Source organism: Schistocerca serialis, chromosome 1 (assembly GCF_023864345.2).
Source record: "Schistocerca serialis cubense isolate TAMUIC-IGC-003099 chromosome 1, iqSchSeri2.2, whole genome shotgun sequence".
Classification (NCBI taxonomy): Eukaryota; Metazoa; Arthropoda; class Insecta; order Orthoptera; family Acrididae; genus Schistocerca; species Schistocerca serialis.
This window is the reverse complement of record NC_064638.1, coordinates 11,120,491-11,146,936: the sequence shown is the minus strand read 5'-3', so window position 1 is coordinate 11,146,936 and position 26,446 is coordinate 11,120,491. Positions and strand designations below refer to the sequence as shown.

General features: G+C 35.3%; 1 pseudogene; it reads left to right on the top strand.

The window, feature by feature from the left end:
- The first annotated feature begins 517 nt into the window (after positions 1-517).
- Positions 518-26,446, top strand: part of LOC126460284 (molybdenum cofactor biosynthesis protein 1-like) — a 227,469-nt pseudogene continuing 201,540 nt past the window's right edge.

The window sequence follows — 26,446 nt, the reverse complement described above, 5'->3', positions numbered from 1 at the left end:
TATACAGGTACACTGGTTCTTTCTTAATGAGGCCTTCTCGCCTGCTATTAACAAGCCATTTTCTGCTCCTAAAACGAAACATTCATCATTTATACACATATAGTTTGCAAGTGAATCCTGACGATACAGTTTAGTAACATGATGGTATATACCTCTCAGGATCCTTAGGAAACGTAAAAAAAGACAGCTGTGGTGTCTTCTTCCTGTTGTTAGTGCAATTTATTGCGCTACAAACGCTCCCGCCAGTAAAAGCCATTGTATAAATCGAAATAAACAACCACTATTCTCTTTCACGATCGCGGCGAATTCACAGTGTAACGCACCAGCCTCTTGGGGCGCTGCTGGCGCTGTAGGCAACAAAATCGAGGCGAAGTGTCGCTACTGTTATGATGTATCGAAGAATAGCAAAGAGACTAATTACAAGTGGAAACTTGTGAATTGTGTAAAATATCTTTGACGTTGGAGTCGTCTTTGACTATTGTGTTGGTGTGTGTTGACGGAAGAACAATGTGAAGGTCGCCGTCATAAATAATTTTGAATTATGTTACTATTATTTTTGTATTAACTAAAAAGAAGAAACTGTATTTGAAACACCAAAATGAGAGAAACACGTTGAACCACGTCTTTTCTGCAGCCGACAACGATGCATTGTGGAATCATACTTAGACAACTGAAGCGAAGACTAATATCGCCTTGCAAACGTCTAACGGAAAAGGTACTGTCACGAAATATGGCAAATTTAAGTTAATAAAAAATAGTGATCATATTTTCAACTTGTGTCTTAGCCGGGATGCCATATTTCAACTGGGGACTGTAGCCGGGATATTGTGTTCACGAGATTTTCAACAGTGCTACGAGGAAGAACAGTTTTGTGTGTTAATACCTGTTTCTTCAGAATGTGTGTTACAATGTTTGTGTTCATCGGGAAGTAAAAGTTTTGGAGAAGAAATGTTTCGGCAAAAAATATAATTTTCGACAGAAGAAAATACTTCAAGAATTTTGGTCAATAATCACATGGATGGAAAACGTGGTTTTGCAACAGTAGAAGAGTGTTCCAGATAAGTCACGAAAACCTCGTATTTTGTTAATACAATATTTTTATCTTGTTTTATATTGTTGTGTATAAATTTTTGTTCTTCACAATGACTTATGAGTTTTTCGAGAGTATTGTGCCTAAAGTAGAAAGTAGTAATTTAATAGACTTCGAACATCAGGACAGGTCAAATCAAAGAGAAAGAACCGATCAATTTGATTTAAAAAGTTTTCTTGTAAATTTCACGAACGAAATTAAACAATCAGTTGACGACAATAAGACTTACTGGGATGAAAAAATTGATAACATTTTGTTGCAAGTCCAAGCAGTCAATACCCAAGTGGGTGAGCTTTCGAACAGAGTTGGCAGTGTTGAGGAAAAAATTGAATCTGTGGAAGCAAAAGTAAATGAAATTGATGCTAAATTGAGCGGTGAAATTAATACTGTAAAAAATGAGTTACTGGTAGATAGGGAACGAAATTTAATGGATTTTAATGAGATAAAAGGGGATATTAAAAATTTGGATGAGAATACAAAAAGTTTGACAATCGTTTGGTTACTCTAGAAGAAAAAGTAGAATGCAATGATTTAGAAAACAAAAAATCTGTCAAAGAACTTAGCGAAAAAATTGAAAGTTTTAACATTGAATTTCAAAGCAAAAATTACAATGTCAACACATGTAATCTCGTATCTAATATTCCACTGAAGCACTTTTCGGTAGATGGACCCTTACATCCCGTTGATTTTATGCTGTATTGTAAGGATTGTTTTTTACCTCACTCACCAGATGAAATAAAAATTAAATTTGTGAAAAAATTCTTAGAAGGGGAAGCTTTGACTTGGGCAAACCAGATTGTAACTCTGGAAAAATTTTGGGATGATCTTAAACAAACTAGAATCAAAAGTGAATTTTTGAATGGGCGAAACTATAGAGAATCAGATGGGAGCATGAAACAATTTTGCAAAAGTGAACTTCAAAAACTTATTCATTTAACAAAACCTTTGGATGACTTGATCAAAATTGATACCTTAAAGAGAAGATTGCCATCAGCAATGCAGTTGAGTTTAGTTCATTGTCCTGATGGGTTTACTCAGAAAGGTAATGGTCAAAATTGGGGAAATGACAACTTTCAAAAAAGGGAACAAAACAATTGTACAATTGTCATGGCGTCAGTCAAAATTCAGGGGGATATAACAATTTTGAAAAGAAGGACCATAAATTTTATCCAAAACAAGAACAACATTTTCACATTAATAATCAACAAAATAGAGAACACTTTAGGGATCAAAATCACAGAAATTTTGATAGAGGTCCGTACAATAGGAACTACCAACAATCAGGTAATGTTTGGCATAGGAATGGGATCAGAAATGTTGAACCGAGCGAGGTGGCGCAGTGGTTAGACACTGGACTCGCATTCGGGAGGACGACGGTTCAATCCCGCGTCCGGCCATCCTGATTTAGGTTTTCCATGATTTCCCTAAATCACTCCAGGCAAATGCCGGGATGGTTCCTCTGAAAGGGCACGGCCGAATTCCTTCCCCATCCTTCCCTAATCCGATGAGACCGTTGACCTCGCTGGCTGGTCCCCTTCCCCGAAACCAACCAACCAGAAATGTTGATCAGAGACATTGGCAGAACCACAATCACCAGTTCATACAAGAACCGGAAATAAAAAACGAGTAGACGCCCCCTTGAAGGTCCGCAAGGTTGAGGCAGAAGGTGAGCATGATGAAAGGACCAATGGATGTGACTATCATAAACCGAAACATGACAGTTCCAAACCTAAGCTATCACATGAGGTTATTAGTTGTTACTTATTGAATAAATTTCAAGAGGAAAATAATATTGATAAAGATAAAATTTTCAGTACACAAGAACATACAGTAGATAAAAGTAATTGTGATTCATTTAATTTAACAGAGTTTTACACTCGGGCAGAAAAGAACAACACTTTGTCAGATGATGTAATTTGTAGTAGTTCAGAGATGTGTGTGAATGAAAGAGAGAATGCATGCTGTGAGAATGAAAATGTTGGTGAAAGGGATCTGGTAACTTTAGAAAGAGGAAATAATATTTTGGGGAATAATTTGAATGTGTATGACCTGAATATGTGTAATGATAATGATGTTGTTGATAAAGTTGATAATGATGGTAATGGTATTGATGATGATGTTGAGGAAAGGTATTTCATTAGTTTAAATAGGGAATTGGGTATACACATGGTTGAAAATGGATTAAATAGTGAGAATATTATAGAAATTCCCAGGGATGTTACCAGGATGAATAAAGCTCACAAGCTGGATGTATGTGAAAGTGTGAATTTTGATGTTGTTGATAAAGAATCTGACTACACAAATGTCAATGACACATATATAACTTGTAACCTAAGTGAAACTTTTACAGATACTAATGATACACACGCATTTCTTATGAATATATGGCTCAACAGTGAAACTATTTCTTTTGACAAGAACTTTAGAAAGATGCTTATTAATGTATGTGAAACTGTATGTCCTGAGTGGTGGAAAAAGATGAGATATTTTATTTTTGAAAAGCTGAAGGATAAGTACTTCAATAGTATACAATGTGATTTGGATGAAAATTCTTGGCTGTTTGAGATAATAGAGTGTACTCATGACAATTTTGTGTCTTGTGCAAATTTTATAACTGTGACAAATAATACATGTAATGATATGCCATATGATTCTGATAAGTATAGGTTTGGGGAAATTGAAAGTGATTTATTACATGAGGATACAGGTTCTGAGAAAAGTGATCAATTTTGCAGTCCCTATATAAAAGTTCAAATTGGGTCATGGATTGGTAAATGTTTAATTGATACAGGAAGTGAGATCTCGGGAATATCTGAAAGGTTAAGCAAGAAATTGAAAGTGGGGAAAGATTATGTTGAAATGCCAGTTGTTGGGGTAAAGATAAAAGGTGCTACTGGGAAGAGCAGTAAATTGGTAAAAAGCCAGGCTTTAGTGACATTTTTAATTGGAGGCAAGTTGTTCACACATGGATGTTTCGTAATTCAGGAATTTAATGAGGATTTTCTTTTGGGTATGAATTGGATAGTAGAAGCAAATACAGCATTTGATTGGGTTGGAAAAAAACTTTTGTAGAAACTAGTGAAAGGGAGTACATTCAGACAAATTTTGCGAACACACTTGGTGATCAGAGTAATGGAAATTTTGACAGTATCAATTTACTAAAAGAAAAAAGATTGGAGAATATTGAAACTCATAGATTTGATACCGATGAAGTTGAATTTGGGAATTTAGTAAATTTGAAAATTTCAGAAACACAAAATTTATCTGGGGAGCGAAAACAACAGTTAGAAAATCTGCTGTGGGAATACAGTGATGTTTTCAGTGACATACCTGGAAGGGTAAAGGGTTGTCAGTGTGAGCTTCAGGTAAAACCTCATGAACCATTTTTCATAAAACCATACAGTATTGCAATATCAAAAAGACCTGGTGTTGAGAAAGAGCTGAAAAAGATGGAAGGATGTAATATAATAGAAAGGAGTATCAGTGCATATAATAATCCTCTAGTAGTAGTTTCGAAAAAAGATGGTGGAGTAACATTGGTTTTGGACTCTACACACTTAAACAAAATTTTGTTCAGACAGATAGACCATCCTGAAAATATTGATGAGTTACTCTGTAAATTTACGGATTTAAAATATATGTCAAGTTTGGATCTAACTTCGGGTTTTCATCAGGTACCACTTTCAGTTAATCCTAGAAAATATACTGCTTTCTTGTACAATGGTAAGAGTTACCGTTACCAATGTTGTGTTGTGCCATTTGGGTTAAATTCTTCTGTTTCTGAATTTATAAGAGCTTTGGATCATGTACTGGGGCAAGAACTTGCGTCTAAACTGATAATTTATGTAGATGACATTTTGGTTACAAGGCAAAATTGGGATGAACATTTTTTGATTTTGAAGTCAGTTTGTGAAAAACTTAGAAAAGGGGGGATGACATTGAAATTAGAGAAATGTAAATTTGCAGTTTCTGAATTGAAATTTTTGGGTCATGTTGTCACAGACAAGGGAATTTTGGCAGATCCAGAAAAAATTAAAGCAATTTCAGAAATTCCTATTCGTAAGACTAAAAGACAATTAAAGTCGTTCTTTGGGTTATGCGGTTATTACCGAAAACATATAAGTGATCAGAGTCTGAATGCACCATGTTTAACCCAATTACTTAAGAAAAACACTGTTTGGGTTTGGGATAAAAGTTGTCAGGAAGAGTTTGATAAAATTAACCAAGAGTTGAGAAAGCAACACTTATTACACAGACCTGATTTTAGTTTTCCATTTTGTTTGAACACGGATAGCAGTAAATATGGGCTTGGAGCAGAGTTATTTCAAGAAAGAGTAGAGAATGGAGTTAAGATACATTGTACCATAGCATTTTCAAGCAGAATGTTGCTCAAGCATGAGAAAAATTATACAGTCACAGAGAAGGAACTTTTGGCAATTCATTGGGCTTTTACAAAATTTAGAATTTACCTTGTTGGACATAAAACCATAGTATTTTCGGATCACAAAGCTTTGAGTTACTTACAAGAGTGCAAATTATACCACAGTAGATTGACCAGATGGGCAATTTTACTGCAACAGTTTGACTTTGAAATCAAACACATAAAAGGTTCTGAGAATGTAGTAGCTGATTCACTTTCAAGTTTACCAATTGGGGGAGAAAAGGAGATTTTTGAACAAGAGGAGGAAAAGCAATTTAAAATTAGATACTTGAAAGGGGTGGAAAATGAAAAAACAATTAGAGCTATGTGTAACAAAATTAGAAAAAATCAAAATTTATATCAGAGTTGGAAATTAATCAAAGAATGTTTAGGCTAGAAGGGGTATGAGAAACTTGATAAATTTTACAAATTGCATAAGGGGATTTTGTTTCGGAGAACAGATGTAGATTCTGATAATTGGAAACTGCGTTGGTCAGAGGCAGATGCTGATAAGCTGATCATTTACATACATGAAAGTTTTGGTCATTGTGGGATACAAGAAAAAAATTTTTTTTTACAATATTGGAAAGAAGGTAAGAAAAGAATTGGCAACCTGTGACAAATGGCAGAGAGTTAAAGTGAGCAATCAAAGATGTGGTGGAGAGATGCAAAACATTATTCCGGAAAAACCTTTAGATCTTATCGCAGTGGACGTATATGGAATGTTACCAAAGAGTAAAGGTGGTTACTGTTACATATTTGTTATGGTAGATGTATTTTCAAAATGAATTAAACTATATCCAGTGAAAAAAGCTACTAGCCATGAAATTATAATAAAAATTGAAAGAGATTATTTCGAACAGGTGGGTAAACCAAAAGCTATATTATCAGATAATGGTTCACAGTTCACCTCTAAAATTTGGAAAAAGTTTATTGAAAGATAAAAATTGAAGCATATACTTATATCTGTTTAAAAATTGAAGCATATACTTATATCTGTTTATTCTCCGTCCACCAATCCTGCAGAAAGATATATGAGGGAAATTGGGAGACTTTGTAGAACCTATTGTAGCCATAAACATCCAACCTGGTTTGAGCACATTCGAAATTTTGAAGATATTATGAATAGCCTACAACATAGTTCCACAGGATTTTCACCATATGAGATTATGTTTAATATTAGACCTCCAAATCTTATATCAGAACTTATTGAATTTCCTAAATGTACACCTTTAACTATGCAAGAGAGAGAAGATATTGTCAGGGAAACTATGAGGAAACAAGGGGAAAAGAGAAAGATATAACAATAGGGTAAGATTAACCACTTTTAAAATTGGGGATCTTGTTCTGGTCAAATCTCATGAAAAATCAAAAATGTTAACTTCAGAAATTAAAAAATTCGTTGATATCTATATTGGGCCTGTTGAAGTCATAGAAAATCCACACCCTAATGCTTATCTTTTGGTGTATCCTAAGTCAAAGAAATTATTTGGTCTCAGGAATGTTGTCTCTTAAAAACTGTATAAACAGAAATCATAATTTCAAAATTTAAATAACCTATTATCATCTAAAACAAAAGTTCTCCACTGGAATACGCTTGTTAGAACAAAACTGCCTGTACAACGAAGTGTTTATATTTGCATGTATAAATTAATAATTTGAAGTCACATATTAATTGAAACTGATGGAAAACACTGTTCTAACAAAGAATGAGAGAAAGATTTATTTTTACTTTTTTACAAAAAAAAAGTCTCCATAGTGAGCATTTCTGAATTTTTCTAATTTTTGGAAGCTAAGTCTTCCCTGTGGGTGAAGGCATGCATGTGAGGACATGCATGCAAGGGTATAAGTTTCAAAACCAATTTTAGATAAAGCCTCATGATATATGAGCAGTTTATTGTTGTTTATACTGATGTTGTGGTGAGCAAAAGTACTCTTCACAAGAATGTGACTTGTAGTAATATTGTAGTAGAGAGGAAAGTGTACATAAATAATTGCAAAAAATTTAGATAATACTGATGTATCTTTAGCTGTACTAAAAGAAGAAAATCATAAAAAAATACAAAATAAAAAAAACCTAAGTAAAAAAATTTAAAAAGAAAATCATAAGCAAAAAAAATATACAAAAAACAAAAAATCCATGACTAATAAAAAAATATAAAAATTAAAAAAAAATCAGATGTTAAAAAATATATATATATATATATATATATATAAAAGGCAAATATAGAGAAAAACACATTACACTATATATGTCCAATATCATTTTTACTGTACAATATGTAAGCATAATGAAATTAACATTAATATTTAAAAAAAAATTAAATCTTATTCTAGGAAATGAGTTTTACCTTTCTATTATTTTCAATCTGCATGCTGTATGTTAGAATATTTCTCATGTATGTTTTATACCATGTATATTTGTCATGTTAAATAATTTCTTTACTTGAAAATTTTGTGTATGGGATTGGTGGGGAAGTATCATTGCAACAACAGCCAGTAATAAGTCCACAGATTCAAAGAGTCCAAATTTGGAAGAGGCTATCAGACTGCATCATTAATGTACTAATTGTGTAATACAGATCCATCACTGAGTGTTGTCGGGTTTTTGTTGTATATGTCCATAACAACAAAAGCCCTGGGGAGCAGTTTAATGGATCTGGGAGATGTTATTTTTTTACCGTATTTGTCAATACCGAATTGTAAATGTTTTCTTATATTTTTGTCAGAATTTATTATAATTTGTCTAATTATATGTTAATTTACTTCTGTTTTTGAGAGTAAAAGCATATTGATTACTATTAGAAAATGTATCGAAGAATAGCAAAGAGACTGATTACAAGTGGAAACTTGTGAATCGTGTAAAATATCTTTCACATTGGAGTCGTCTTTGACTATAGTTAGTCGGCAGCTAACTCTTGGTGTATGTTGATGGAAGAACAATGTGAAGGTCGCCGTCATAAATAATTTTGAATTATGTTACTATTATTTTTGTATTAACTAAAAAGAAGAAACTACATTTGAAGAAACTGTATTTGAAACACCAAAATGAGAGAAACACGTTGAACCACGTCTTTTCTGCAGCCGACAATGATGCATTGTAGAATCATACTTAGACAACTGAAGCCAAGACTAATTTCGCCTTGCAAATGTCTAACGGAAAAGGTACTGTCATGAAATATGGCAAATTTAAGTAAATAAAAAATAGTGATCATATTTTCAACTTGTGTCTTAGCCGGGATGCCATATTTCAACCTTACCAATGATTTACGCTACAATTAAAACAAAACTTATTCACAATTCCAATTACAATAGCTACACATTTCATGTACCGGTTTTTGTAAATACAGATCTTTACGTACTTGGTTTAGGTGAAATAATGCCAATGCGTCACAATTATTTCGATGTGAGCAATGAAACTTCACGTAAAACATGACTGCGATAAAATGCGTAATAAAATAAATATACCGAGGTCTAGAAATAAGCATGATTACACATAAAAGGGATGATTAATACAGTTCAATATTAAAAATGTGTATTCAACAAAACCGTAGTCCTACAGAACTGGAGGGGTGTGACAGTAATGGTTTTATTTTATCAGTGAAATTACATACCGGTACTGGATGTTACTAATGCACCTGAAACCATCAAATAAATGATTACAAACTTAATTTACCGGTTTTTCTCCCCCGGAATCCAAAACATCAGACAGTATATATAATAATGGTATGAGACAATGAAGGGAGATTATTTGAGGACGTATTTTCATCAATTTTGAGACGTTATGACTCGTAATAGCCCTGGAGACGTCTTTTACAACAATCGAATAATTTGTAGCAGTACACCGATAAAAATAACTGCTTGCAACTAGCAAGTAATCGCGCAACGCGCAACCAAACTTCGAACACACAAATAACTTCTTAACACGATACGATTACATGACAATGGACACCATACGCATACTCAAAATAACAAACCTAGATGAACACAGCACCGGTTTTCGTACCCCTCCAAACAAACTGCTTTTCAGAGATTGTATTTTAATAAATGAAGACATACCGGAGCAGTGGATTTTAATAATACCGACAACCAAAGACAACAAAGCAACTGAACTACGCACTAGAACAAGCCAGTTTATTTGATTAATTTAAAATGTTTTGTTATTTGCTGACATGAATCCATGGCTTTTTAGATTAAAGTACTGACTTCGAAAGTGGGGGCATTTGATGACAGAATTAAAAATCATTATTGACAAAGCCAATCCAATCCAATAGAGACCGTAGATCTTACACTAATAACTAAACAAGAAATTTCCAGAAACTTACCTCCGCTTATAAAAATGTCCACAGTGTGCGTTAGAAAAATGTGTAGAAGAATGAAACTCAGGAAGAAAATACGAATTGCTTTGGAAGTAAAGGATACTTATTATAAATGTCACTATCTTTATCGTAAGTTTTGCATATGATTTTTACGGCTTAATGCTTTGGTTGCTATTATTGGCTCGTTGTAATACGAGAGTTTCTTATTTAAATTTGAACGAAACCATTAAACAGAGGCACATTTTCGAAGTGTTGTTTGACTGATTTAGTCACTCAGTACAAAACACCTTCCTATACTCTTTATTAGTTTAAAAAAAATGGTTCAAAAGGCTCTGAGCACTATGGGACTTAACTTCTGAGGTCATCAGTCCCCTAGAACTACTTAAACCTATTTAACCTAAGGACATCACACACACCCGTGCTCGAGGCAGGATTCGAACCTGCGACCATAGCGGTGGTCTGATCCCTGAAAATGTTACTGCAACTTTTCTGAAGTGTATAATCCTTGACTCATTTGCCAGATTTATGCATTCTGTAATCTCACTAAATAACTCAAGGAAAATAACAGAGACAGTTCTATCCTTCTCCAATCCGTGCATGTATCATGTCTTCAGTGAATTCGGCACCAACAGGACATTACGAATTTTACTTTTTTAAATGTCCAACCACACATGCATATTTCCTTGTCCAGCAGTTCATTCGGTTGGGCAGTCTCCAGTATATGTTTCCTTCTGTGTTTTGTTTGTACAGACATACCGGAGCAATGATCATTCACATAGATTTTAACTTATTTTTTGCCAGTGCACTGTTAGTATCTGCGAAAACAAAAACTGCTGCACAAGCTCTGCAAACAACAAATGTGATCTTACAAAACATCAAACAATGGTTCTTCGACAATAAAATGAAAACGAATGAAGAAATAACACAACAAAATCTTACATGCAGCCTTACAAATGTGGCATACCCCGATAATATGGAGGCTATCAAACTGCTGGGATTCCTGATTGACAGCAAATTAATAATGAATGAACAAACAGTGTATGTGTGCTCCCAGCTCTCCGATGTACTATCTGCAGAAAGTAAGTTGACACTCGGCGCCGTGGCTTATGGGAATGACTGTAAATGGGAGATGCCTCCACTGTCACTCGCTTCAGCCACCGCGCCGAGTGTCAACTTAGTTTGTGTGTACAGTAATATACCTTCTGAGGAGAACAGAAGGTGTATTAGCTGACCCATACCTTATAACAGTGCATTATGCAATATTTAATGGCCACATCAATCATGGCCTACTGTTATGGGGATATTCTGAAGGCTGCAAGTATGTGGCAGTGCTACATAAAAAAAGCAGTCAGAATCTTTGCATCAAGCTAAAGACAGCAGCACTGCAAGCCTATGTTCACCCAATTCGACCTGGTGGAGGCTCTGTAATGGTGTTGGACGTGTGCAGTTGGAATTAAATGGGACCCCTTATACTTCTAGATACGATTCTGACAGGTGACACATATGTAAACATCATGTCTACCTGCCTCCATTCATGTCCATTGTGCATTCCGACAGACTTGGAAAAATCCAGCAGGTCAATCCAACACCCCACACGTCCAGCACTTCCGCTGGCCTCCATCTCTCCAGACATGAACATGTTTGGGCATACCTGGGATGCCTTGCAACAAGCTGTTCAGTACAGATTCGACCCCCTTCTACTCTAGCAGATTGATGGGCAGCACTGCAGGATTCATGGTGTCATTCCTTCCATGACTACTTTAGACATTAGTTGAGTCCATGCCACGTCATGCTGCAAAACTTCTGCATACTCGCGGGGGCCCTACCCGATATTAGGCAGGTGTACCAGTTTTTTTGGCTCTTCAGTGTGTGTATCATATATATTTCCTTATATATATGAAAAATGATAAATAACTCTTGCATATTTAATCTTCACACAGTCTGTCCAATCATGACTGGTAAACGACACAGATCCAGAAATTAAAAACATCAAGTTACTGGTATTTCTATAGATACGTTAACTTTGCACACCTTATGTTATGGAAGTAAGAGCTCTGGAAACCAAGGGGCTGTTAGTTCTGTTTTGCATATATATCTACTTGATTAGTTCTCATTAGTTGGAAAATAATATTGTGGCAATATAAAATCTACCACCCCAAGAAACGACGGTGAGAAAATGGATGTCATGTAAAAATCAGCAAACACTGCGGAAAGTGCTAGATTCCCAATTTCTGGAATAGACAGGAAGATTTATGGGTCTCTACGTCAGCCGAACATAACGAATAGAATAGTTTGGTAAATACCATAAATGGATATAAGTCTGCCACAGCAGCCTGTATTCGAGATGACTGTAACTGCAAAATTATCTGAAAGGAAAAAAGATCAAGGTCAATTACAAATACACACTTTCTATCTAATCAAGTGCTTCAGATGAAGGATGTTTCATTTATTTATTTATTATATACCTTTAAAAATGCAACCAACATAATCTTTTGTGTACACAGACGTAGCAATACAATTACATAAATAACACGCACAGACTAAAAAATATTTTACATAATTACTGTTCGACATTAAATTGTCCATCATACTGTGCATGATGTATTATGTAGAATCACATACATAAGTTTAATGTAATGAAACTATATTACTGTCTGAGATAATTTTTAAAGCCTATTTCGAACTCTTCTATTGTATAAAATGCTTTTTCTCTCAAAGCCACAACTGTGCGACGTCTTTAAACATATTGGTGACACATTGTGTACCTGTAGTGACAACATATTAAACTGTTTTACCCTCATGTATTTGTAACTGTCTAGAGTTTCCTTAAGTCTAGCGACTGTGATGTCTGTCTTCTGTTTTAGGTGTGTATTATATTGACGGGCCACGAGGCTACACCACCGCGGGGTCGAGGCACCTTGTCACAGTTCCTGCAGAACCCCCCCCCCCCCCCCCCCCCCCCCTTCGCCATCAGAGGTTCGGATCCTCCCTCGGGCGTGGATGGGTGTGTTATCCTTAGCGTGAGATAGTTTTAGATTAAGTAGTGTGTAAACCAATGACCTCATGACCTCAGCAGTTTGTCCCAATAGGAACGTACCACAAATTTCCAAAATAACATCAATGGATAGAGTGTTTTAGTTTGTAATAATGCTAGCTTTCTTTTGTATGTATTAGACAACTTAATATGAAGAGGAATGTAGCTGTGGGTATTTTTATTTATTTATTTTTTTTTTTTTTTTAAATAGGGTTCCCAAGACATTATTTATAGCCCCACAGATGCATCTGAACTCCTTATTTTTGCCAAATGTGATCTTTTTTTGCTCCAGGGAAATTCCTCAATAACACAATGGCATGTCAATTGTGCTTGGAAAAAGGTATAGTATGCATTTAGCAATAGCTTATCATTAACACATGACCTTAGTTTACCTAACAAATATGTAGCACATACTAAGTTAGTAGAGATATATTTGGTATAATTCTTCCATGTTAATTTCGTGTGAAGACAGAAGTCAAGAAGTTTAGCTGAAGCAGTTATTGCCATCCTCTTTAATTGATAAGGTAAAGAGAATATTTACAGTTTGTCAGTATTAATACAAAATTCAGTGAGATGGAACCACTTACTGGCTGCTCTGAAATGATCCCTACTTTACTGCTTTAATGCTCCTCAATTTTTACCAGCTGGAACAAAAGTGGTACCATCATAACATAAATTTTCACATACTAATCACTGGTTATGACATAACGTATTGTGAGTCACTAAAATTAGGAAGTATTATGTTATGTGGCTGGCATTTGGCTGAAATCAGAAATTAGTGGCTAGTGTTTGGTTGAAATCAGAAATCGGTCATGTGACATTCCTCACTCACTAATTTTGAGACACAGTATTGTATCCATCATATTTCGTTGTGTCCATGTTATAACTTTGATTTTTTGACAGTATGCAATTTGAAGGCAATGTCAAATAGAAGATTTATCACAAACACATCACTCTATATACAATTTGTTATAATTAAATATCTCTTAGACACATCAGTCCTTAAGAGATTTCAAGATGAAATGCATTCACTGTGGTTAGAGACGTATTGTTACAGAACTGAAAGAAGTAGGATAATATCCTAGAACACACTAATACCTTTTCTCTCCAGCTTTGCTTTTGTAACACATTCTGGGTCTTCTTATTTATGTAATAGAAGCATGTCCCACAATATTCGATGTTATTTACATGAAATGAGTTTCTTCTCTTTCATGGCTTCAAGCTTAAAAAATGAACGATGAAACTGCTGCTAGTGAAACAAGCAGTAAAGACATTTACATCATATGAAATTTATATTTTTTCTTATCACAAATAATTGACTTTTTTTTAATATGTCATGATTCCTGAGGGTGTGGTTAGGTGGGAACCTACAAGTAAAGCTTAAGTTACTGCGAGTGAAACGAGCAGCAATCATATGTATAGTCTTGCTTGTTACCAATGCTTTGTGATTTCTTTGAAATAAGCCACAATTTTTGAGAGTGTGGTTATACACAAACCTAAGAGCACAGCTTAAATTGGTGCAAATGAAATGAGCAGCAATCATATTTGTAGTTATGCTTGTCATAAATGCTGCGTGGGATTAGCCGAGCGGTCTAAGGCACTGCAGTCAAGGACTGTGCGGCTGATCCGGGCAGAGGTTCGAGTCTTCCCTCGGGCATGGGTGTGTGTGTGTTTGTCCTTAGGATAATTTAAGTTAAGTAGTGTGTAAGCTTAGGGACTGATCACCTTAGCAGTTAAGTCCCATAAGATTTCACACATATTTGAACGTTTTGTCATAAATATTTAGTTATGATCGAATCCTTAGCAGCGCTTTCATAAATGTGGTAGTCAAGACAAAGAGCACATTACACTGGGAGAAAGACATCATGTCACAGTCTGATTTCATGCAAATGCCAGTCACACACTGTGGTACTTCCTGATTTCAGTCACTCATAGCATAAGAAACAGTCCCTAATACAACATAAAAATGCTATCAGTTATTGTGTCTTTTCATATAAATCTTTTCACTTATATCTACTTTATCAGCTTTCACTTTGTAATTTAAGTTTTCTTATTTAGAAACTATCATCAGCATTACTAACACTTAGTGGATATCAGAACCACCCACAGTAACATTATGTGTGTGGAGGATGGCTTCTATGGACTAATCCCACTAACTCTGATACGAAAGTGTGTTTCACTTTGCTTTTTGGTACTTTCGTTAAATATAGTTTTTAAGCATATGAGATAGATTGATCAAACTGTGAGGTCAAAATGCCGTGATGGAAGTGATCTGATTAATCTAAAAGAAGATGTTTTAGTCATTATTAATTAACTAAAGCAGAAATAAGGATGTAGCAGCAAATTTCGAGATAACTCAACCTTACAAAATCCGACGCCTAATACGTAATGTGCTAATCAGATACAGTCTTTTAATATACCAATTAAATTATGTACAATTTTGATTTTGTAGTAATTATTGTTTTTGTAACTTTTAGCCCTTCTGTCCCCACACCAAACCAGTTTAGTCAATATATTACAAACACGATTTGCCTCCAAACAACAGAGACAGAGTGTAAGGATACCTGAACATCATTTTGGTTGTCTTTGAAATTGTTTAAACGATAATTCGATTGAAAAGTCATTGTGTAATTCTAACCTGACGCCATAAGAACGACATTACACATCGCCATTGTAAAATTAGCTGTTATAGGCAGTTATCTACTAACTAACTAATAAGGGACACATTTGTTTGGTTTGACAGCTTCAGATGACAGTGTGTATTTTCTTTTCTGAGCTATGATATGGTGCAAACATTGATGGCAGCCATATTTAAATGCAGCAAACGTGGATGTTTGCAGAAATTTATTCAGGAGTGGTCAAGGTTTTAAAATTTTTGTATTTGATATGGTCCTCAGTAGACAATTATACCCTAAGAATAAATTGTAACATGGTATTATCAGTTTTATTGTATCTCAAAGCATTGGTAGTTGACTCAGTATGTTTTGAAGAACACACTACTTTCATAACCCAAAAGGCAAGCATATTTCATAAATAAATGCAAAGTAAATCTTTTTGTACTAGTAATAATGAATATGGATACATTCTTTTCAATTAAACGATCAAAAATGACATCTGCATATGATTCAACAAATCGGGAAATTATGGCAGACAATATTCACTAAAGATATTTTCATTCATATAGTTATAATGTTTAGATTGTCACTGAATACTGCAATAGAACGAAAAAGTCAGACAGGCTACATAAACCTTGTTGAATATCACAAAGCTAACAATAAAAAGTGACTGATTAAAATAGTAACTTTGAAGTCATCTGGCTTACAAAATGTAAAGTCTGATCATGTGAATGGATTTATTAGATTATTTTCACACCATCCAGTGTTTAGGGTTGACCTGCATAATTAAAGTAAAATGAAGCTTCTTTTTTGGTTTGTTTGGATAATGTGCAACCCACAGTCAGCATTCTAAGCTCCCAAATCGAAGAGCATGAAACATAACTTTAAACGTAATTTTAAATCTTCGTTAAATTTTTTCTCCCTTACATGGTTAGTGTCGAATATTTAACACCTTACCTCATTCTCGTATTAATCAGACGTTTGAAGGTGTTTCATATATATGAGTTTGAATCTTTATGGAATTGGGTGATGGGTTTACTGATGAGGCACGTAAAAGTTTTAGTTGATTTTTTGCTGTTTTGACAGCAAAGTAACTGAGGATGGCGGGAGCAGAGAGGATATAAAATGCAGACTGGTTGTAGCTAGAAACACATTTCTCAAGAAGCAGAATTTGTTAACATCTAATACAAATTTCAGTGTCAGGATGTGTTCTCTGAAGCTATTTGTGTGGAGTGGAGCCTTCTACAGAAATGAAATGTGGATTACAAGCAGTTCAAATAAGAAGAGAATAGAAGTTTTCCAAATGTGGTACTACAGAATAATGCTGAACATTAGATAGGTAGATCGAGTATCTAATGAGGTGGTACTGAATCTAATTGGGGAGAAAAGAAATTTATAGAAGAATTTGACTAGAAGAAGGGACCATTTGGTACTACATGTCCTAAGGCATGAAGGTAGCGATAGTTTGATAGTAGAGGGAAGTGTGCTGAGTAAAAATTGTAGAGGGAGGCCAAGCGATGAATACAGTTAAGCAGATTCAAATAGAGGTTGCTGTATTTAGCCAACATGAGGAGGCTTGCACAGGATACAGTAAAGTGGAGAGCTGCACAAACCAGTCTTTCATTCAAGACCACATCAACAACTACATCACGTTTTATTGGTAGCATTATTATTATTATATTTTCCTTATTACTATGCTTGAGACGCTGGAAACAAAGGGAATGGATACCGCTACTAGCTTCACAGTTGTGTTAGGCTTTAACCATAAAGATTGCACTGTCTGAGAGGCTAATTTTGCATTTTTGAATTGATGTGTTAATCCGAGAATGTTATTAAAATTGTGTTTAGAGAAATACAGTATCACTCTTTCCAACAATCTGTGTGCTGAGATGATGTGGATGCGACCACACCCTGCTCTGTACTGCTATGAGAGTATCACGCCACTTCAAGGCAGCCAATCCCGTGTCAGCACGTCGCCACGTGACCGACGGAATGACGGCAGCCTACGGGACTTTGTCCTTCCTGTTTCTTTTGCGCAATACTGTTGCCATACGACTGGGCAAGCTGACACATTGGTTAGCTCACTGTACTCGCATTTGGGAGGACGACGGTTTAAACCCACGTTCGGCCTTCCTGATTGAAGTTTCTGTGATCTCCCTAAATCGCTTCAGGCAAATGCCGGTGTGACAGCTTTGAAAGGGCACGGCCGACTACCTTCCCCGTCCTTCCCTAATCCGATGCGACCACCGATGATCTCGCTATTTGGTCCCCTCACCCCAAATCAACTCAAACCCTCTTACCAAATGAGGCAACATAAAAGAAATCTATTGCTTCTATTAGTGAAAACACGATTTCTCGAAAGTTTTTTTAAAAAATGTTAATCGTGACAAATAACAACCATCCTGTGGTTTTCCACACTCATGCAGCATATTTGTTTGCAGAACCATTATAGCCGTGGTTACGGCATGAGTGAAGAACCACAAAGTATGAAGAAAAAATTACGACTAATCGTGGTAATTTAGAAATCTGATAATTTCCGGTATGAAAAACTGTCATCATACCCACTCCTGTGTGTGAGTTTCGTCTGAGGCGAAACGACGGGAAACTCAAAGCGGACACAAGTCAGTGTAGTGCGATTTAGGTTTAACAATAAGTTGTAAAACGAAGGGCAGCAGCGATCGAGTATTCGCTGCTGCATGGTGGTCTTACGTAGCAGTGGCGTGCGAGACGAAAGTGGGGGAGGCTGGCAAAGAAGGTGTGGCCAATATCTTACTCACAATCTCTCGACGTCAGCTTTTATCGACTGATCGAGAAAAAGAAGTAGTCCATCTTTAGGCAAAGCCTTTACAAACTATTTCATTATGCCTAACTTTATATGTAGAGGTGGCAGGAGGACGTTATTTGGATCTACTAGGTTTTGTGTAGAATGTTCTTCTCACCAGGTTTTAAAGACTTCCTCACAGACGAGTTCTTTCTGTACCAGTGTTCATCCCTAGCCCTACTGTCCCATTCACACAAGAAACATGGAAATTTGGTAAAGCCACCTTGCTGACCAAGGAGCATGCATGTTACTTTTAGATCGCCACATATCATCCAACCATGAGCAGAATAGCCTATTTTATTTAACATTATTTCTAGATTTTCATAGCTTTTTTTCATGTGTACAGAATGTCCAACAGGTATAGATGCATACATGTCACAATTGTCTAATAAAACAGCCTTAAAACTAGTTTTGGATGAATCAATAAACATCCTCCAGTCTTCCTTGTTGTATTCAGTACCAAACTCATTCATCAGACCTGGAATGTCTGAGCAGTGCACTAAATCACCTTCTTGTTGAAAAAAGTTGGAAAATTGCTGCTCACTCTTTCTATGCATGTATATGCTGGTTTCAACTGCCAATAAGTTCTTTTCTTTTAATCTAAAGCCAAGCAATTCAACTTTTTCTTTCATTAAGCCCAGATCCCTAACCAAATCGTTAAGCTCGGTCTCAGTAAACAATTTGGGCTCTAGACTTTCTGTATTACATTGGAATTCATCATCGTTTGGTTCATCTAAATCACATTGTGCATCAGAAAATACTTCTGTTAGAACAGAATTTAAATCATCTGGTGGGTCAGGAAACAGCAAATCTACACCATGCCTTACTGGTCGGATGGCAGATGAAAGGTTAGAGTAGCTTATTACCTTTTTTGTTTTCCGCATAATGACCAGTAATATCAACACTGCAAAAGTAGCAATCATCGGAATGATTTCTTGGCTTCCTCCATATCATGGGAACAGCAAATCTAAAGGCTTTTCTCTCCTTTTTGAACCATTTTCTCAGGTCTCCAACACATACACAATATACCTTGTGTGGCGCCTAAAATTTATCTTGATGACCAAGTTTAGATCGAAAGTATGATAAATAAACCTTTTTCAAAAAGTCAACAATGTTTCTTTGGTGTTTTTAATCACAAATTCAACACAAATATAACAAAAACTGTCAGCAGAGTTTTTACAACCACGATTAAACACTGTATTGAGCACATGTACAGGAAACGAGAAAGTGAAGTTAGATTGACAGTATACAAACCACCATCTGTTAACACAAAAATAGAATTGACCTTTTGTGCCAGCAAATGTTTCTCATCTACATTTATTACACCTCATTTTAAATTATTTTAACTATACAAAAGCTGTTAAATTCTTTAAAAAATCACTTACTTTAATAAATTTAACTGTAAAGTGTGAAGAAATGGTGGGTGATACAGTTTTTGAAGTATCATATTTAGATTTCCCACCCTAACAATAAAAAGAATAAGGTATTTTCACCAAAAAGTTTTCCATTGTTGGTCTGTGTAATTATTTGTTAATATGGTTTTCTCTTCACTGTAACTTTTCTGGTGCTGTAAGCTGTATATTTTTCTCAAATTAGTAACTTTCTGCTAATTAGGAAATAGCATTTCTTTGGAAGTACAATTGTACTGACCATTCATATATGATGCAAAAACACTTCATAAAGGTTTGTTTTCAAATACGAGCTGTAACGTTACATGCATTCTGCTTAACCTTAATGAAAGTTATCTTAATCCATTTTGACGTATAAAAAATGTTTGTTTTGTTTTTTTCTCTGCATGCAATAATTCATATTGTCACAGAGTATGCAGTTTCATGGCAAGTCACATCTCCGATGGAATAAACAGCCGAACCAGCAAGTACCACAAAAGTATAGTAAAGCAGCTGCCGTCATTCCACCTTGCAGACATGTGGCGCCCATCCTTACCCATGTACATGCACAGACAGTCATAAACTTCCAAACAACATGCTATTCTAGAACAACAAACTTATAAAAAACCGGTATGCTCACTATGATACTCATCATTTGTCGGCCTGGTAGACATTGTGCAACACATTGCCTTACCCAAGTGGTATGTTATACTGTATGCCACCTTTTTGTGTATGTAAATGAGTTTCATCACAACCACAGGACGTAGAGAAATAAATAATACTGCTAGTTCAGATTGTACATTCGTCTTCAGAAACGAAAATTGTTAAAACTTTGTAAAATAAAAACCCTTTACTTATGGTATTTGAACTAAGTAATATTTCATATAATTCCATTTCAAAACATCTTTACTCATGACATAGCCCTAACGTTACTTAATGATTACTTGTGGATTACTTACAAAGACTCAGTAAAAATTTATCATTTCAATGTATCTGATCTCAAATACTTTGCTTGAGGTCGGATAAACACTGGTGCAAAGTAACCATTCTTCAATAGGAATTTGAATTCTTGAAGTAAGTTATAGTCTTAAAATGTTATGACCATATATTATTTTTTCATTGTCTCTATTTCTCTATGTATGTGGACCAGCCACAGTGGTGGCTGGTAAACCAGCTGTACCTCTGTTTTAATTATCAATGGTCTATTCAGACACAGGGAGTATTCGTAGCCTAGTCATGCTGACTGGACATGGAGTAATTATTAATTCCTATTATGAATTGATCATAGTTGTATCTTCATCTGGATTACCAAGTAAACTTGTGAGGAAACATAGGCTTAGGAGCCTCATTTCTTATTTCCTCTACACATCCTTCAAGTAGGATAAGGTAAGCAGGCAGTTAACCTACTTATTCTAAGTTAAGCTAACATTCCCTAAAATGTGTATAAACTAAATCATGTGATTTAACCATCGAAAATAAGTAAAAATTCCCCTCGTAAAAAGCTCCTAGCAAACAAAGGTACTGCTAACCACGAGAAAGTACAAAAAATTCTAAGGAATAGTTGTGAAACATGCAAACATCCCAAGTCGTTGGATGTATCCATTCAGTTCTGACAGCAAATTATAGTTTTCCATAGACACTTCGAGCTTTTCGGAGTTTATATATTAATCTGTCAATTCCAAACAATCAAATGTAATAAATGTTGAGAACAACTAGTGTAGTGAACTCGTTAACTTCCTACTTTCTGTGTTAAGAGCAGCACACAAAGTTAAGACAATTCTGTCCTAGTTATCCATTTCTGAAATGAGTATAAGAATTAGACCACAAAACTCAGGTTCGTTCCTGTATTTTGCAACTTTATAGTAATCCTCAAAGCTAATAGTATCCTACTTCTGCAGAAACCCATAAATACTCCTCCTCCTACAGAAAAATCCTTCATAAAGACCATTCAAATTTTATAGCTATATTGGCCCTATACATATGCCTCCATTTTTCCTCCATTTAAACTTAAGTAATACTCCCTTTATCCCACCTGCACTATTCATAATATAATTCATGTATATATGCGTATCATAGCCTGTTCATTATTACATCACTCCCACTAAACCGCTACTTTCTCGTCTTCCCTCTTATAACTTTAGTTACCTTAATTCTATTGTATTTTGAACCCATACCTTATTACTGAGCTTCCTCTTAAATATACTACTGTCTCTTAAATATACGACTGTCTCTTAAATATACTACTCTTTGTTCAACTCAGCATGAGCAAGAAACATTATTTTGAGTAAAGTCGTCTAGACCGATATTAAAATTTTCTTCATTTATTACACCACTTCAGCTCCTGCCACTATCAGAGATCGAAAAGCTTAGAACTTACAGAACAAGGTTGTCCTTGACAAAATATATGTTGTTCCTTTTACAGAGTAGCCTTTTTGGACTTAGAATGTAATCTGGATATTCTTGCCATTTATTACCATCTCTCTATGTGGTGATGGCTATGCATGTAAGAGAGAATCTATTCAGTTCTGATGTCTCTTCTGATCTCTTGTTCTTTTTAAATGTGGGCTGTGGTAAATTATGGTGACTTCTGTGAGTAATGAGTAATTCCTTAATAGTAAATGCTATCTTCTCATGCATACTTATCTAGATATTACTCATAAAATATTTATTCTCATCTATTATGTAGTGAAGTTCATAGTCAGTGCGAAATAGTGACTTGTCTTATTTCCATGCTTTTGCTTTAGCTTGCTTAATATTGCTAAAGTCTTCTTTTGTACTTTCATCACAGTTCCAGATAGTTTTCTATTTCAATAAGTTCGATAAATGAGCATCTTTCATAGCCTAGCCTCTTACAAAGCTCCTATAGAATCCAGCCAAATCTAAGTGATCATAGATGCTTAATATGTCTAGTCTCTGGACAGTCTTTTATAACTTGCATTCTTTCTGGACATAGTTGTATTCCCATTATTCTCACACTGTGTCCCAAAAAGTCAACTCTTGTCACCAAAAGTATGTTTTAGAAACTTTTATTAGTAACCCTTTTTCTTCCAGTCACCTCAAAATATATATCAATAATTGTCAACAGTCTTCCCAAGTCTTGTAGACTATTAATAAATCATTGACATACATTATTAATTCTTGCACTAATTCCCTCCCTAATAAATATTGAGCAGGAATGAAAACTGACACAGGAATGTCCAATTCGGTAATGGAGTAATTCAATCATGCTTGCCAAGACTTCAACTAATGAAAGCTGTTGTTCTGTGATCACCTTCTCCTGGATTCCATTCTCCTTGGTACAGCTCACAACCCAAGGCGAATTGTAATACTTCCATGGCATTTACTTTAAACTGAAAAGATTTTCTTTCAAATAAGAAGGCTGTGTATGGCCTTGAGTGGTCATGTAATGCTACCTGCCAGTATCCTTCCATGAAATCTATGGAAATATGAAATTCTGCTTCATCAAAGTTAGATAACATCACTTCTGTACTCAGGGTTCTAACCCTTTCTGTCTCTTTGTGTTTATGGAGTGATCATGAATCTAAAACTAAATGAACACCTACCACAAGTCTCTTAAGTACCCACAACAGACCCTAAAAATACATTGAGTTATGTTGCTGTCTATCTCCTTTCATATTTCATCTCTCACTGCAATTCGAAGGTTTATTGGTAGTGGATACGACTTGCAAAAGGAAAAAAACTGTGTCATCTTTTACTTTAAACTTACAGAAGTATTCCTTCATTAGTCCCAAGTTATCTGTGACCACATCTTTATGTTTTAACAGAATACCTTCTAATTAAGATTTCTGTTCTTCTGGCACTACAGGTGATTCTCTTGCTATCGATTTAATGCCAACTCCTCTTGATTTAATACTTCCCTTCTTTTTCTTGTTTATTTTCATCTGTTGCAATAATATCAGTAAACACAACTAAATGAATATGCTCCTCTGATGATGGGCCTTGCTTAGATTTCAATGGATTACTTTGGAAAGCTATGCTAGCTACCTTTTTACCTATTTTCCACACAAATATTTTCTGGTTGAAATCCAATCGATAATAATTATCAAGTAACCAATCTTATCCTAACAGGATCTATGGCACTAGCAACAATGTTTGATGGAAGTTCCACTTTTTAATTGTGACTGGTAGTCATGTTTCTTTTTTAATTTGCTTCCCTTTATTACAGGTGGTTCCGGTAACACACACTCCCATTACTAGTACTAGGAGGCAACAATATTTCTTCCTCATTAGCGCTAGCCATGGTGTAAGATTAATGATATTTTATGCACAGAATATAGGTTAACATCAACTTTATTTCCAAAAATGTCACTCACTACTATTGGTTTACAATGTTCTCCCTTAGCTGTTACTTTTCCTTCTTTAAACAACTACTCAAGAATAGGTCTCAGCCATGTGAGGATTACTGTCTTCTCTGAATGAGGGCCTACTATTCTATTATTAGTTTGGCATGGATCTTAGTGTCAAATCTTTTTCCTGAACTTTAGGGTGAATTTTACAGCAATTCATCCACAAAGCTTTAATGTAGCAAAAATTATGTTTATATCTTTTTTAGTAATAGGTCAAATTTCGGACAACTTTTTCCATAATGAATCATATTTCGACCAAATTTTTTTCCAGAAATCCAAATGTTTGTCGTATTTTTAAGTACACAAGAATATAAACACGAAAATTTTACTCACATGACAATATTTGAGGTAATGTTGTCACAATTAAACACAATTACTACAAAGATTTATTTATCGGGTTTATAGTAGACAAGCAGTGTAACACATTATGTAGTCCGTTCACTGATATAAAGATTGTTGCACAGAGTCTACAAAACATTCTCGAAGCCAACAAGGGTGGCTTCTGGCGCAATAAACATAGCACAAGTAGTCGCCCCATTCAGTTTGAATACAAACTTAGTCCTATTCGACGAAACCAGGGGAGAAATTCTTCAGCAATGACAAGGAAATGGGCCTTTTAGATTCTGACCCTGTCCCTAGGACGACTGATAGCAGATGTTCCCTTTGGTGGTCCACTGTGGCCATATATAAATATGGCCTGAGAGGCAGTTAGGAGAGACACTTTGAACCAGGATATCAATATGTTCATGTCAGTCAAATGCCTGCTTGCCTGGTGTCTTGGACGACGTCAGAGCTTGGCAGAGTTGAATGCGATTTTCCATAAAAGCTGGAAGTGAACCTGTGAAGATATTCCACTATCCTGGTTCCCTTAAATTTCACAGAAGTAACTGTGTGTCGCCCACAATGCTGACAAAACCACGTGGCAAGTGAGGAAGTTATTTTTCCGCTATATTGGCAAGGAAGTAACTTTTGGTGATTAGAAATCAGGATGATATACCATTTTACTTGGAAGTTCCCACAGTGGTCATCTCTGCCCTGTTAATAGTGCTGTTTCTGAAACGATTATTATTATTATTATTTCCTTCACTTTCTCAGACGTTAAGTCCGGTTAAAAATGGAGTGACGCGGACCTTGATCAAGCGTCACTTCCTTTTAACTGTACGGTATGTGTTATATTGCATTTAGGAACTTTCGGGTAATTGAACATGTATCAATAATTACGGATTTCTGTAGTTGTATATATATGTTTGGATGTAGCTGTATTGCATTGATGTACTGGTGGATATTGTGTGGTATGACTCCTGTAGTTGATAGTATAATTGGTATGATGTCAACTTTATCCTGATGCCACATGTCTTTGACTTCCTCAGCCAGTTGGATGTATTTTTCAATTTTTTCTCCTGTTTTCTTTTGTATATTTGTTGTATTGGGTATGGATATTTCGATTAGTTGTGTTAATTTCTTCTTTTTATTGGTGAGCATGATGTCAGGTTTGTTATGTGGCGTTGTTTTATTTGTTATAATGGTTCTGTTCCAGTATAATTTGTATTCATCATTCTCCAGTACATTTTGTGGTGTATACTTGTATGTAGGAACGTGTTGTTTTAAAAGTTTATGTTGTAAGGCAAGCTGTTGATGTATTATTTTTGTGACATTGTCATGTCTTCTGGGGTATTCTGTATTTGCTAGTATTGTACATCCACTTGTGATGTGATCTACTGTTTCTATTTGTTGTTTACAAAGTCTGCATTTATCCGTTGTGGTATTGGGATCTTTAATAATATGCTTGCTGTAATACCTGGTGTTTATTGTTTGATCCTGTATTGCAATCATGAATCCTTCTGTCTCACTGTATATATTGCCTTTTCTTAGCCATGTGTTGGATGCGTCTTGATCAATGTGTGGCTGTGTTAGATGATACGGGTGCTTGCCATGAAGTGTTTTCTTTTTCCAATTTACTTTCTTCATATCTGTTGATGTTATGTGATCTAAAGGGTTGTAGAAGTGGTTATGAAATTGCAGTGGTGTAGCCGATGTATTTATATGAGTGATTGCCTTGTGTATTTTGCTAGTTTCTGCTCGTTCTAGAAAGAAATTTCTTAAATTGTCTACCTGTCCATAATGTAGGTTTTTTATGTCGATAAATCCCCTTCCTCCTTCCTTTCTGCTTAATGTGAATCTTTCTGTTGCTGAATGTATGTGATGTATTCTATATTTGTGCCATTGTGATCGTGTAAGTGTATTGAGTGCTTCTAGGACTGTGTTACTCCATTTCACTACTCCAAATGAGTAGGTCAATATTGGTATGGCATAAGTATTTATAGCTTTTGTCTTGTTTCTTGCTGTCAATTCTGTTTTCAGTATTTTTGTTAGTCTTTGTCTATATTTTTCT